The 13,737-nt window shown below is 35.8% G+C and overlaps 1 protein-coding gene across 2 annotated transcripts in view; it reads left to right on the top strand.

Annotated features, from left to right (window-relative positions):
• CNTN5 (contactin 5) overlaps positions 1-13,737 on the top strand; it is a gene marked incomplete at both ends in the record, with an annotated part of 389,481 nt that overhangs the window by 232,961 nt on the left and 142,783 nt on the right. The window lies entirely within an intron of this gene.

Below are 13,737 nucleotides of genomic sequence, written 5' to 3'. Positions count from 1 at the left end.
GAGGTGGGAGGTAGAAATACATCAGATTTTCTATTCATTTTAATCATTTTCTTTTTTTGCCCCATATCTTACTCCCAAGATCTTTTACGGATCTTTTCTTGTTACACTGTGATGGGTCCCCATTACTAAACTGAATCAGCAACTAATTTGTTCTTCCTTTATTTAACATTTTGAGATTTGGAGTTTTGAATTCTTATTGTAAATAACTCAGAAGTTATTACAATCTCAAAACCGATGTGTTGCTGTTTTTCTCATGCTTTAATTTGGCTGTCAAACATTTACTCTTCTCTCTCTGCTGTAATTGTGAGAATGACAGACATTCCAGTGAGATTTCCTGAACTAGGCATTTGTCAAATATTCCAGAAAGAGCCTAGTCTTTAGTTACAGATTAGTGATTTATTAATAGTGTTTATTTAGAACTGCCAGTCACTATGGCTGCAGGAATTAAATAACTTGGAGCTGTGCAGCTTTTGTCTCCAAATTAAAACCAAATGTCTTAATCGCTTGACAGACAGAAATTCTTTGAGAGGAATTTTATTCTAAAACAAGCAATATGTAGCTGGTCCAGTTACAAGTGAAAATATTATGTTAGTGATGCAACTTATAAATAAACTTTGTTGTTGCTAAAGAATTTAAAGTAATATGGGAGTGAAATACCTCAAAATTATTTTATATTAGATAATGCTGCTTATAATGAGCATCAGTCATTGGCTAAGAAATCTGCATATATCCATGAACTACTGCTGAGGTATAACAGAAGACATGACAGGGGAGTCAAATAAAGTTTACTATATATATATCAGCGTGTGCATTTTGCAATTAGTGATGTTTTGTGACATGTGTTGGACATTTATGCTAGCCCACTTTTGTTGACAGGTTGTTTTTATAGCCATATTCACTGTCACATCCACACAACAACTTGTGTTGCAACTACATCTATGTTTCATCTATAACTGTGCATATAGCATATGCATGTTTTCTGCCACCCATTTAACTATTTCATTTTTATTAGGAACATCTGAATTTTTGTTTGTTTCCTAACAAGACAGGATCATATTTTTTGAAAAAAGAATGATTAAAGAAAACACTGGCAATTACAAAGTGTTAACATTTTCTGTTTTTTGAACTTTTCATAAGAACAGAACTATATCTTTTTAATTTACGTAATTGCCAAATCCTGATTAAGATTTACATTAAGCATTGTTAAAATAATCAAATAATAATAGTAAAAAGAATAGATTGCCTTTAAAACTTATTGAATGGAAGAATTCAAAACATCTACATTAAAAAAATAAATCTAACCAACAGTATGTTAATATTTGCCTTCAAGTAATACAATTTTCACTGCTTGTCTTTTCTGTTTTTAAAAAGACAGGCTATTTTTTTTAAGAAACAAATAAATGATCTTATTTGTAATAAGGTTGTTGTTTGTAATCCAGATAATCCCGGGTTTCTAACAAGTCTATAATTTCAATGTCTGTATTTAAGTTTATTATGTAAGTCAGGATGGTAGATCATGGCCTTGTTCTTTGGGTAAGTTCTGGTGAAGAAGCCATGATTTTCCCAGCTGTCACTCTTGCACAGCTCACATCATTGTTGGCTTTTCCTGCTCCAGAAATGCAATTTCTCAAGCATTGCCTTCTGTCACAGCAGGTTGCTATTTGCATTTTCTCTCAAATATTACTGACGTAGCTTCAAGAACATCTGGAGGCAACTGGTTAATTCTTTCATTTCTTTTTTCATGTACTTTTTAAAAAGGAAGAATTCTGATGTCTTCATTTAGCTCCCCATTAAAAAGACATGAAAGTGATTGTGCTGATAGGTAAAAGGACTTCAAGTTCTGTCCCCACCACGTGACATGTTCATTAATGAAGCACTTCCAGTGACTGCCATCTGAGCATTCTTTAACACTCCTGACTTTGGAGTCTACCTATGTCATAAGTGACTTTAATACTATTATTTCAACATGGGACTTAAAAGTGGTCACGGAAGGAAATAGATGGGTTTTTTTTAAATCCTGAAAATGATCAAGTTTTCATAGTTCGAACAACGATATAGGACTGGTTTGTTGAATTTCACAGGAAAAGCTGTACGTTACAACCCTCTCCAAAGAGCACAGACCCTTGCCCTCAGAGGAAAGCAAGGAAAAGGAAGTGTCAGAAATATATCACTTTTTGTTTCTTTTTTTTTTCTCTCTTTTTTTTTTTCTCCTGGCATATAACTCTAGATTGACTTCTTTTTTCCCTTTCAAATAATTCTTCAGCATCCACTCTTTCACACAGATTTTTTTTAATGTCAACTTATATATAATGTACACATGGTATCTGACCCTCACATTTCAGCCTTTTCTTCACTGCAATTTTGGTCATGCATCACACCATACAGCAGGTTCTATTTTATTCTCTGGATAAACCTCATAATTCATTGGTTTTCTGGGGTTTTCTGGCTCCAGCCAGAAAAAAAAAACATGAAACAGTTTGTATTATGGTAGTGCCAACAGCCAATTTTGAATGAGTAATCATATTCTATTTCTCATTAGAACAAATTAGAGGATGTGGGTTATTGCTGTACTTGTAGGTTACCAAAGTTTTCAATCTTTGCTTTTAAAATAGGATCCCTGGGCCATGTAGACTGCCAAAAGGATTGTTTTGCTAAAAAAAATAACTTTTATACATCATTTTTTTCACTATGGTTATTTTTTAACCACATAGATCAACACAAAGAGATTTTAATCAAAAGAATCAATAGAGAACAGAGCTGACAGACAATTTTTCTTACAACCCATATGCTTGTTTTTCTATATTTTTGAGAGACTGTTTTATGCTTGTGCTATTTCTGTGTGACAGTAGCTTCTACACAGTATATCAATATTCTTTCTAAATGCTAGCTGACTTCACTTTAGTAATGTCAAGACTATGCTTTTATTGTGAAGTGTTCTTCGTTAAAGATAAGAATAAAATAGAGATACTGAGTTCCTTTTATGACTGAATTATGATGTGGCTGTTAAGATAGAAGCATTGTTCATGCTGTTATATTTAATGTTGTTTTAATAATTTTATTGTAAATTTTGTTTTGAAGAGATTTATAGCTCAGTCATTTCATCTGTAATATGACTTGCAAGATTTTACATTTTGCTTTCTAAATAAAATAAAATAAAATAAAATAAAATAAAATAAAAAAATTAGTTGACATTACATATATTTAAGTCACACAAGTGAATGAAATTTAGTGACTAGTAATCTAGGAAATGTCTAAAATGTTCTCTTGAAACAATGAACTCTGAATGAATTTTGATTAATAAATATCTCAAAGGTTTAAATCCATGGAATATAGGATTTTATTTTACCTCCTTGACCTGATTTTCTTTTAAGAGAATTTTCTAATGGTTCTTCAATTAAAAATGCTATTATTTATTTTATGTCACTATCAATATTTTCATTGCAGACTACATACATATAGAGAGTGCTTAATGAAGATTTTTCAATACGCAGAAATAAAAGCAAAAAGTGTTTGGATAAGTAAATATGATACCTAAGCAAAGATCAGGGTGATGAAATAAAAAATCTTTATGATCCAATGAAGGAAATTTGACTGTAACTGTGGAGAATTGCATGAGGTATCTGAAGAAGTTATTTTTGTTGGTGTCGCTCATTAAGACAATGACATAGGGTAATGGCTATAACGAAGGCTTCTAGATATTTCAAATCTTTTCGCAGGTGTAATAGACTTTGCAAGTCCACATGTTAAAAAGGATGTTTCTGTGAGGTCTGGTCAGTGTTTGGCAAAGGAAGAAAGTCATTTCAGAAAAGAAGGAAGGTTAAAGGCACCCAAGACGTGCATATTTGGTCAAAGGTTTTATAGTTCCTTTGTTCCTTTCTTTTCTTCCTCTGAACTTTAGCTACATGTGCTTTTTGCCAGGAACACAAAATTCATTAACAGTAATTCTATAATGAGTCACAGATCCAGGTTGCACACTTCGCTGACTAACACATGCAGTTATCCATTTGCTCCCTCAGCACAGGTGAATAGAAGTTTTCAGCATTGCACTGTGTGGTTTCTTAAATGCAAAGGACAAAACTCAACCCTCTGTGCTCTTCAAATTTGTAAAATATGTCTTTTCTTTTCAAATCACCAGTTAAAACTATGCTCCTGGTCTTCCATATATTTCTCCCTGGCTTTTATCCTTTTATTGGGTAATCTTGGCAAATACAATATTACCTATCAGAACTGGTATTCATGTGCTGGCTGTAGACAGTAAGATTTTTCCTGGCTTCAGACCTGGCAGAAGGCATCTCCTGCTATAAAGTGTGAAGAGAAGCAGACAAAACGTTCACAGTTTTTTGGTTGGAATGATTAAGGTTGGAAAAGACCTTTAAGATCATCAAGTCCAACCATTAACCCAACACCACCATGCCCACGAAACCATATCCTGAAGTGCACATTTACAAGATTTTTTGAACACTTCCAGTGATGGTGACTCCACCACCTCCCTGGGCAGCCTCTTCCAATGTTTGACCACTCTGTCTTTAAAGACATTTTTCCTAATATCTAGTCTAAACCTCCCCTGGTGCAACTTGAGGCCATTCCCTCTTGTCCTATCACTAGTTACTTGGGAGGAGACCAACACCCACCTCAACACAACCCCCTTTCAGGTAGATGTAGAGAGCGATAAGGTCTCCCCTCAGCCTCCTCTTCTCCAGACTGAACAACCTCAGCTCTCTCAGCCGCTCCTCATAAGACTTGTTCTCCAGACCCCTCACCAGTCTCATTGCCCTCTCTGGACACGCTCCAGCACCAACGTTCTTCTTGTAGTGAGGGGCCCAAAACTGAACACAGGATTCAACGTGCGGCCTCACCAGTGCCGAGTACAGGGGCACGATCACTTCCCTACTCCTGCTGGCCACACTATTTCTGATACAGGCCAGGATGCTGTTGGTCTTCTTGGCCACCTGGGCATGCTGCCGGCTCATGTTCATCCTGTCAACCAGCACCCCCAGGTCTTTTTCTACCAGGCAGCTCTCCAGCCACTCCTCCCCAAGCCTGTAGCGTTGCATGTGATTGTTGTGACTCAAGTGCAGGACCTGGCACTTGGCCTTGTTAAACCTCATACAGTTGTCCTCAGCCCATCGATCCAGCCTGTCCAGATCCCTCTGCAGAGCTTTCCTGCTCTCCAGCAGATCAACACTCCCACCCAACTTGGTGTCGTTTGCAAATTTACTGAGGGAGCACTCGATCCCTCATCCAGATAATCTATAAAGATATTGAACAAGACCTGCCCCAAAACTGAGCCCTGGGGAACACCACTTGTGACCAGCCACCAACTGGATTTAACTCCATTCACCACAACTCTCTGGGCTTGGTTGCTCAGCCAATTCTTTACCCAGTGAAGAATGTACCTGGCTAAGCCACGAGCTCTTTCTCCAGGAGAATGCTGTGGGAGACGCTGTCAAAGGCTTTACTAAAGTCCATAAAATACATAAAGTCCATGAAGTATATAAAGTCCATACCTTCCCATAACCTGACCCCTTCCCACTAATCCAGTATCAAAAAAGGTCTGATGAGGATTTCTATTCTGACATCAAATTATTTTCTGACATAAATCTCCTTAATACAAATCCATGAATCCACTTCTCACTCCAGTCCTGGTATTATGCTAAAGAGTAGCAGACCTAGTGTACTGACCACAGTTTAAAACAAACTTAAAGTCAAACTCTGTTACCCGCACTATGCTGCATCCCAGGGGCATCGAAATGAGTGAGAGGTCAAGGTGGCAAGCAGCAGCTGAGTATTATTGGGTATAAACATGGGAACATAATATGAGTATAAAATGATACTAGCATCTGCCATACAAAACAGGTTTCACTGTTTCTAGGGCCAAGTATGACAGTTCTTTGGTCATTTCTTTGGCGCATGTCAGCAGATCTTTACAGTGTGATGGCAGTCAAGAGCTCATGGAATAGCCGTTCAGCCCCAGCAGCTGCTCCTTTCTAGGTATTGTCTTTCAGAAATTATTAAACCTCCTGGTACTTTTCCATGAACACAAAACAGTTCTTGCCTCTTCCTACAATAATAGTGACACACTGAAACACCTTTGATATTACAGATAACCTGATTCTATACTAAGGACATTCAGAGCACTTTAACAGCCTTCATTTCAACTGAAACCTGTCATAGTAGCACAAACATTGTTACCCCCTACAGAGGAGCTGCTGGTCAAAACAAAGTATGAACATGATGAATCACTGCATTGATAAATGAAGGTTGGAGGTTAGAGGAAATCTAACCAGATTTAATATACAATTTGCAGGCAAAAAGGCAGCTAATTTTTAATTGTCTTTTTAATGTATTATGGTACTCATAATTTAATGACATTCCAATATCCCTGGTTTGCATTACATGGAGCAAGTCATCCTAGATTCTACACATCTAATTCCTTGTTGGAAGTAGGGATTCAAATATTCAGTGTTTTTCCTACATATAGGAGAATTACTAGGGGACAAGGAGTGCTGCCGTCTTAACATCATCAAGTATTAAGCAAATTCACAGTGTAAAAGTCCACAGGGGGTAATCTGCCTTCACCTTCAAAAACAATTCTTATCATGATGTTCTATTTTTCATCTACAGGTCACAGAGACATAAAATGGCTGCTTTCTCTTTTTAAAACAGGGAAACTGTGGCATAGGGTGTTAAAATAGAACGATTTTCCCAAAATCAAACCACAGGATAGAGGCAAAAACTGGTCCAGGAATATATGTTTCTAAGTTCCATAGGACAAAAAAATCATGTTCCTCCATGCCCCTTCACACCATTTTTCACTTTAGGAAAAAGATCTTGTTAATTCTATCAGATGCCAAACCTGGAAGCTGTGGAAGCTACTTTTTAAAGTTTACTGGTAACAAAACAATCCCAAGAGGGAAATGAACTTTCTCAGTAGAACAGCATTTGTCAGTGTTATAAGTAAGGATGTCCTTTTCCCCTGGAGATAAACTAGTGATGAGAGGAAGGAACCTTTCTAAACATGACTATGGCATCTTCAAGCTGAATTTGTTTATACAGGACAGGAATAGATCCAGGATTTTTTTTCCTTTCATAGCACATATTGTTTATGTCAAATAAATCTTTCTAAGACTTTCATCAATCTAAAGTTAATTTTTAGCTCATAGTGAATAAGAATTTATGACATAAGGTGCTAGACCAGGATTGGATTTTGTTCCTATTTTTCAGGCTGGATTGATTTCTGCCTTCCTTTAAGTGTTGCACAGACTTTATAATGCTGTTACAAACATTGTGATCATTCATAGTAATGTAATAAAGATTCTTTGCTAAATCTCAAGTAGCACTCTCAGGCCTCATTCTGCCTCACTCTGACTAAATGCTTCATACTTACATCTAAAAATTTAGAGTTAATTGCTTTTACCAGATGGCATAGGGAAAGTGGGGCAAAACCCCACCAAACTGCAAGTTCCTGTCAGTAGAACGTCATTCTTGAAGAAACGATATTACCAATCCCTTCCATTTGTCTCTCATGGCCATGAAAGGAAACTTGTAAATACTACTAAAAACTTTGTGCAGTAATTTACAGAGTTTTGCTTTAGGTTTAAGGATGGGGGAACAATTTTTGCATTCCAAACTTACTATCCAGAAGCACATATGTAGGCTTTCTCTCCGTGTCAGAGGTTGAGAGGATCAGAAGGAAACAAATCTTGGCAATTGTCAATAGTAGGTCCCAGAGTTGTCTTCAAACTCTGTAGCTGATCAGCAGGTTCAAAGCCATCATGCACACCCCAGACACACCAGATTTACATTTACCTTGGCATCGTGACTATCAGTAGACCTTTGTTTCTGAAGTCCTGGACTGATTGAAATTAGCCCTCTGGAACTGATCTGTACACATATACTCTCCATATCCGTACAGCAGAGTTAGAAAATTGTAGATTGATGTGCCAGCTACACAAATTCTGCCTGAACAAATTTTGGAACAGAGCAAAATGACATTAGAGAAAGTCCAGCTATAAAATAGATTTAGACAGGACAAGTAACACAGTGGTACTGTAGTACTGTCACCCTGAGAATCTGTATGAACCTCTGCCAAAAACATGTCACCTTTTCAGGCAAATTTTCTGCTTCAAAGCATTTGCCTCTTCTAACTGAAATTTGTGGATTCTTCATGTATTATTCTCCATTTTATCATGGAGGATGTCATACATGTATTTTGCTTTTCAAGCTGCTTTAGATTCTCTTCTCATCATCCTTGATCAAGCCACAGGATGGTTACAATTTACCTGTTGTTATGTCTTTAACACATTTTAGAAGAATGTCAACTTATTTCAGAGTGTCCACAGCCAGTAAGCTGAGGTAGGGTGTGATACAGAGACTAGGAAAAAAGTGTCACTGCAGCTGAGGGAAAAACAGAGCTCACTTCTGTTGTTATTTAACAGTTGTAATAGCTCAACACATCCTCCATCACACACTATAGCATCTGCTATACTATGATGACAAAAATATAATATGGAATTTTTCTATGTGGTGAACACTGAATCCACAGGAGAAGATGTTCAGCTCTTTTCCATTAGGTTTTTCATCATCTAGCTGAGCTGCTGCGATTTCATTAAAAGTAAATACATTTATCTAATTTTTAAATGGAGAAACTAAAGGTTGCGGAATAGCTTTTCCCCTTCATTCACTACTTGTGAAATCCATACCTCACCTATTGTGGAGCTTCTGTTCTCTCGTTTGATTACACCTTAATCAGATGACCCTTGTGTTCATGATTATCTTGAATTTAAGAATTCGGATAAATCTTTGAAATCACCAGAAGTGTCAGTTATGTTATCTAACTTTCGCTAACTAACAGTTAAGGATCAAGTTTGAGCTAACAGTTTAGGCTCTGATCAATCAGCAGAGAAAAGCCTCTGGAGTATAATTCACTATGAATAATGAATCATCACAGGTAATGAATCATTATCCATAGCACTATTTTAGATATGAGAGATGTTTTAACATGTTAGAACTTAAAGTGTGAAGAAAATGACGTGGAGCTGGACATGCAGGCAGGCAGGCACATTGTCCTTGCTCTGGGCCATAAAGAACAAGCCAGCAATGGTAGGAAAGCACATCCCCATTAGTACATGACACAGATACATGCATGAGACCTTCTTAGTACAGTCATGGGTGTGCGTTGATGTGACTTGCAGACCTGAACTTGTTCCTGCACAAGGGCTTCAAACTCATCACCATTTCCTTCTATTCTATTTCTATCCTTAAATCACCAGTACTCGCCGCTGCTGTGTTTCATGAGTACTGTCATCTAATAACCAAATGAAAGGAAGAGTTATTATTTTGTCTCCTAAGTCTCTGCATCTGACCAGAACAGATTTATATGGGATGTTCTAAAGGTAGAATCATGTGAATACTTGATAAGAGTTTTTGGAAAGTATCTAATGGAGAGAGTTTCATGATACTCCATGACATTTTAATCCTACATAATTATTCTGTAATAATTAGAAGATATTTAACACACTTGCAAGGCTGGAGGGCATAAGGAGAAAGGTTTTTTTTCTAGTCTCAAATGCACAGGAATGCAGAGGTTTTCTAGTTATATTATGATGTGAACCCGTGGGTTTGAAGGCACAGCTCAGAACAATGATGCATGGTAAAGAGAAGTAGTGTGGAGAGGAATTGAAATTACAGTAGAAGGTAAAATATTTCAAAAGAGCACATCATTTTGTACCAACCAAATATAGAAAAAGTAACCTATGCGTTCTTATTTAAGATATTGCTGAAAAACTAGGAGCTCAGATCCGTGGAAAAGGTATTTTAAAATTCAGACATAAGTCTTATTTCCATCTCACCCTTTTCCTGAAATAAAAATATGTTTTATAGATCTAATTAAATTCTTTTTCAGATGAAATTGAAAAAAAAAGTAAAATTACTTCCAATAGTTTTTTTCAAAACATTTTTATTTCCAATGAAACTTGTGAAGAATTATCAACAAATTCAATAGCATGTGTCCCAGATAATAGACTGTTGAAAACTGACTCTTATAATCTCTTCTAGATGTAAATGTAAAACTATAATTTGTATCTTCTTCAAATTCGAAGGGAACAAACCCACAATAATGCCCATCACACTCACCAGTGACCTCATAGAACTTTTATTTCAGCTCAGATGAATGAGAAGTTTCATGATGGTATTTCTGAAATCAAGTAAGATTTTTTTTCTCAGTGGTGCTAAGATTTTCCAGTAGTATTCAACAGATTATTTCCAAAAGTGAGGAGAAATCTTATCTCTGAACTCAATCGAAATTTGTATAAAGTTACTCATAGGAGTTGAATGTGAACAGGGTTATAATAAACAAGGAAATTATATTCCCACAGATATCTGCTGAGACCAAAATAAAAATGGATTATAATGATTATAAAATTTAACAATTATGCATATTACATTAAACTCACATTAATGTCAGAGATACTTCTGCTGTTGCTCTCTTTTTTAAAAAGCTATGGATCATTTGAAAAGATGAAAATACATGCATATGTTAGTTAGCTTTTATGGTGGATTTTATGAGTTTTCTAGAACAATCACACAATTTTATTCCTTCACAATCTCACTCATATATTTCATTTCCTTCTTACACAAGTCACAGAGGAAAAATAGGTATAGATATATTTTTATTTCAGAAGTAAAATTCATGCCTCGCTTGTAAGCTATGCAAGGAAAATAAGCTACATTAAACAGAACTATAAGTTGTCTGCAAATAGTGATTTGCAGTTGGGGAGTACTTTCCTTTGAAATCATTAAATCTACATAGCAAAAGTAACTTTATCTCCTTGAAAAACGCCATTTACTGCCTCAGACTGATGAAGAAAAAAGTGAGTTTTTTAAAATATGTTTCCTAATGACTCAGAGAACAAGTTTCCTCTATATTTGCCATATTATACACATTTACTTTCTGTTGCAGACAAGAAAGCGAATTTCAAAAAAAATATAGTTAAATGCAATTTAAAGGAAATTTTCTAAATACATGAATTTCAGAATAATCCCATAGCAGCTCAATGAGACAAGTTTTATGATTTAATATGTCTTCATTGTTTCTCAGAAATATACACTATGGAAAAATTCCACTTATCAGTTCTATTCAGCAGAACCAGTTTTCCTCCATGACAACAGAGCAAAAGCATTTTTACCACTAATTTTACTGGAAGTAGGGCTGAAGGGTCAATAAGCAATAATGGGCAATAAGCATGGCACCTTTATGGTGCCAAATAAAGTGTACCTGGACACGTATCTGATTCATAAAACAGCAGCTGCTCAGTAGTATTGCACTGTACCAGCATAAAGTATTCCTACTGAGGACCTCTGTTGTGATTAATAACTATTCATGAAACACTTGCCTGGCCACGGTGGCTGTTTTGCAGCCAGCAATATTGACATAAATATATTCTATATAGAAAGAGGACAAGCATATAAGGAGTTTAGACTTAAGCTGAACAGAAAACAACAAGAGAGTTACAAAATATCCAGAAAGCCACTCAAGAAAATATAAATTTGAGCATCAAAGTTAAGTGTGCAATTAGAAATAAAATATGAGGGCTAATAAATGGGGAAAAAATAATATTGTTATTTGTACTACTTCTAATATATACAAATAGCTATCAAAGTATAGCAAAGCAAAATATGTAGCTAAGAGTGTGAAAGGAACATGATAAGTGGTAGGGCTAAAGACAATAAATTTTATTAGTGCATCAGAGACAGAAAAATCCTACTTATTCTTCATATTTAGAATTGAACAAGTTGAAGTACTTGTGTCAGGTAAGAATGGGAAGTTCTTTCAATCTTCTAGTTGAAAAGTATATAAAATAACTTCTAATAGATAGCAAACTTTATAAATTAGACCCATATAAGCTACATAGAAGTGTCCTCAAACCAAACCTACAGCACACCAAAATTTGAAATCAGTCATCAAGAAAGTAATTTAAGATTAATAATGAGAAAGCTATCAAGCTTCTATGGTGATAGAGTAGGGGAAAACAAGAGGTCATATGATCCACATCTATCATATGATCCATAACCATCTATAAAAATAAAAAAATATACATGATTGGAAGTGTTGAAGGAAAAGAGATCAGTCTGTTTTGTTTACTAAGGGAAAAAAAAAGGGTGATTTGATCTCCATACATGTAATTCTTCCATGGGGGACAATGATAAAGGAACATTTTGCAAGAATAGAGAGGTATTGTAGGGACTATGCCTCAGAGATGAATCCACACACACTCCAAATAAAGTATCTTTTCTCAGGTTATGTAATCAATGCTGTAAACTGATAAGGGAAACAATTATTTTCTCTTTCTGAAATATTCAAATAAATAGTGGTTACTATTCCATGTGGGACTATATGTTGGTTTTGAAACGGTAATTATGTTAATAGGCTCAATGAAATTCAGTGATTTGTGATGTTCAGGAAATAAGATTAGAGAAACCTTTTGACCTCCAACTATGAGACTGGGAATTTTCTGAATCTCTATAAAGTACTAGAATTTGGAGCATCTTGTCTAGAAGTTTGAGTACAACTGCAGTAACTCACAGCCTGATTTAACTGTCTGAAGAATAGCTAGAGCTTTACCCATGGTTTGCTGCCCAGTCTGTATTTGTTGTCTCAAATCGGACACCCTGAAACACTGAGGGGAAAAGTTATTTTTTAATCAACTTCATATAGTTACAGCAGGTGGAAGTTAGCAAATGATGACAGAAATTAATAGCAACTTTGAATTTCAATCTGTGCCATGAAGTATTTTTCCCCATCTAAACTGACACAAGATCCAACTGCGTTCGCATCTAAGCTTAGACTTGAAAGCAATTCAAATAAATACAAAATATTTTTTGAGATAGTATCAGAATGTAACAGTTACATTTTCTTTTATGATGTCCTCCAAGCTTCTTTTGGACTACCTGGAGAAGTCTAGTTTTCAGCTCACAATCAAATATTTTATAATTACAGTTCTTTTTTTTTCTTTTGTTTTTTCTTCCCCCTTAAGTATCTGCCATATTTAGACAGATGTTTGTCTGTACCAAGAAGATCAATGGATGCACAATGACTGATGAGTGCCAGAGCTAAAAAGAAAAGTGAATGAGTACAAAAAACTGTCTAATACATTTCTTCCTTCAGTATGAATGACACAGTTTCTGCATAGGCCTGTGTGGAACAGCAAGCTATAGTGAAAAGCCCTTCCACTCTCATGAGTAAACCTGTAATGCTGTGAGCCAGAAGCAGTAGTGCCGTTAATACATACTTCTTACACAACCAGTTTTGTAACTTAAAGAATATTGCAACAGAAAAGGTCTCCAAACCTTTGGTCACCTTAATTTATCCAAGCCAGAGTGGTACTGAAACTCCCCACCTACATGGCTGTTATCAGTTACTGATCTCCTGAACTGCAGTTTCCGTGCAGGAAAACTGGGATGTGTTAGAATTTGCTAAATTCATCCAGGTTTCGAAGTTGTTATTTGCTTTTGCCTATCGAGTAGAAGCGTTCAGGAGCAAAGCACAGAGTCCTAAAGCAGCTCTACAGAGAGTATTTCAAGTGATTTACTTGATCTCAATAAAAACTTGGCCTCCCTTGTGGATGAGAGAGACACATTCTATGTAGCAAACCATTTATTAAGGATTCCCACAGAAAGTGAGGTACATCAAGCATTATATGAACCTTAATTGTGGTTATATTTTATTGCTCCTTAGAT

This window comes from Phaethon aethereus (assembly GCF_964289735.1).
Source record: "Phaethon aethereus genome assembly, chromosome: 1".
NCBI classification, from domain to species: Eukaryota; Metazoa; Chordata; class Aves; order Phaethontiformes; family Phaethontidae; genus Phaethon; species Phaethon aethereus.
This window is presented reverse-complemented; position numbering and strand designations above follow the sequence as displayed.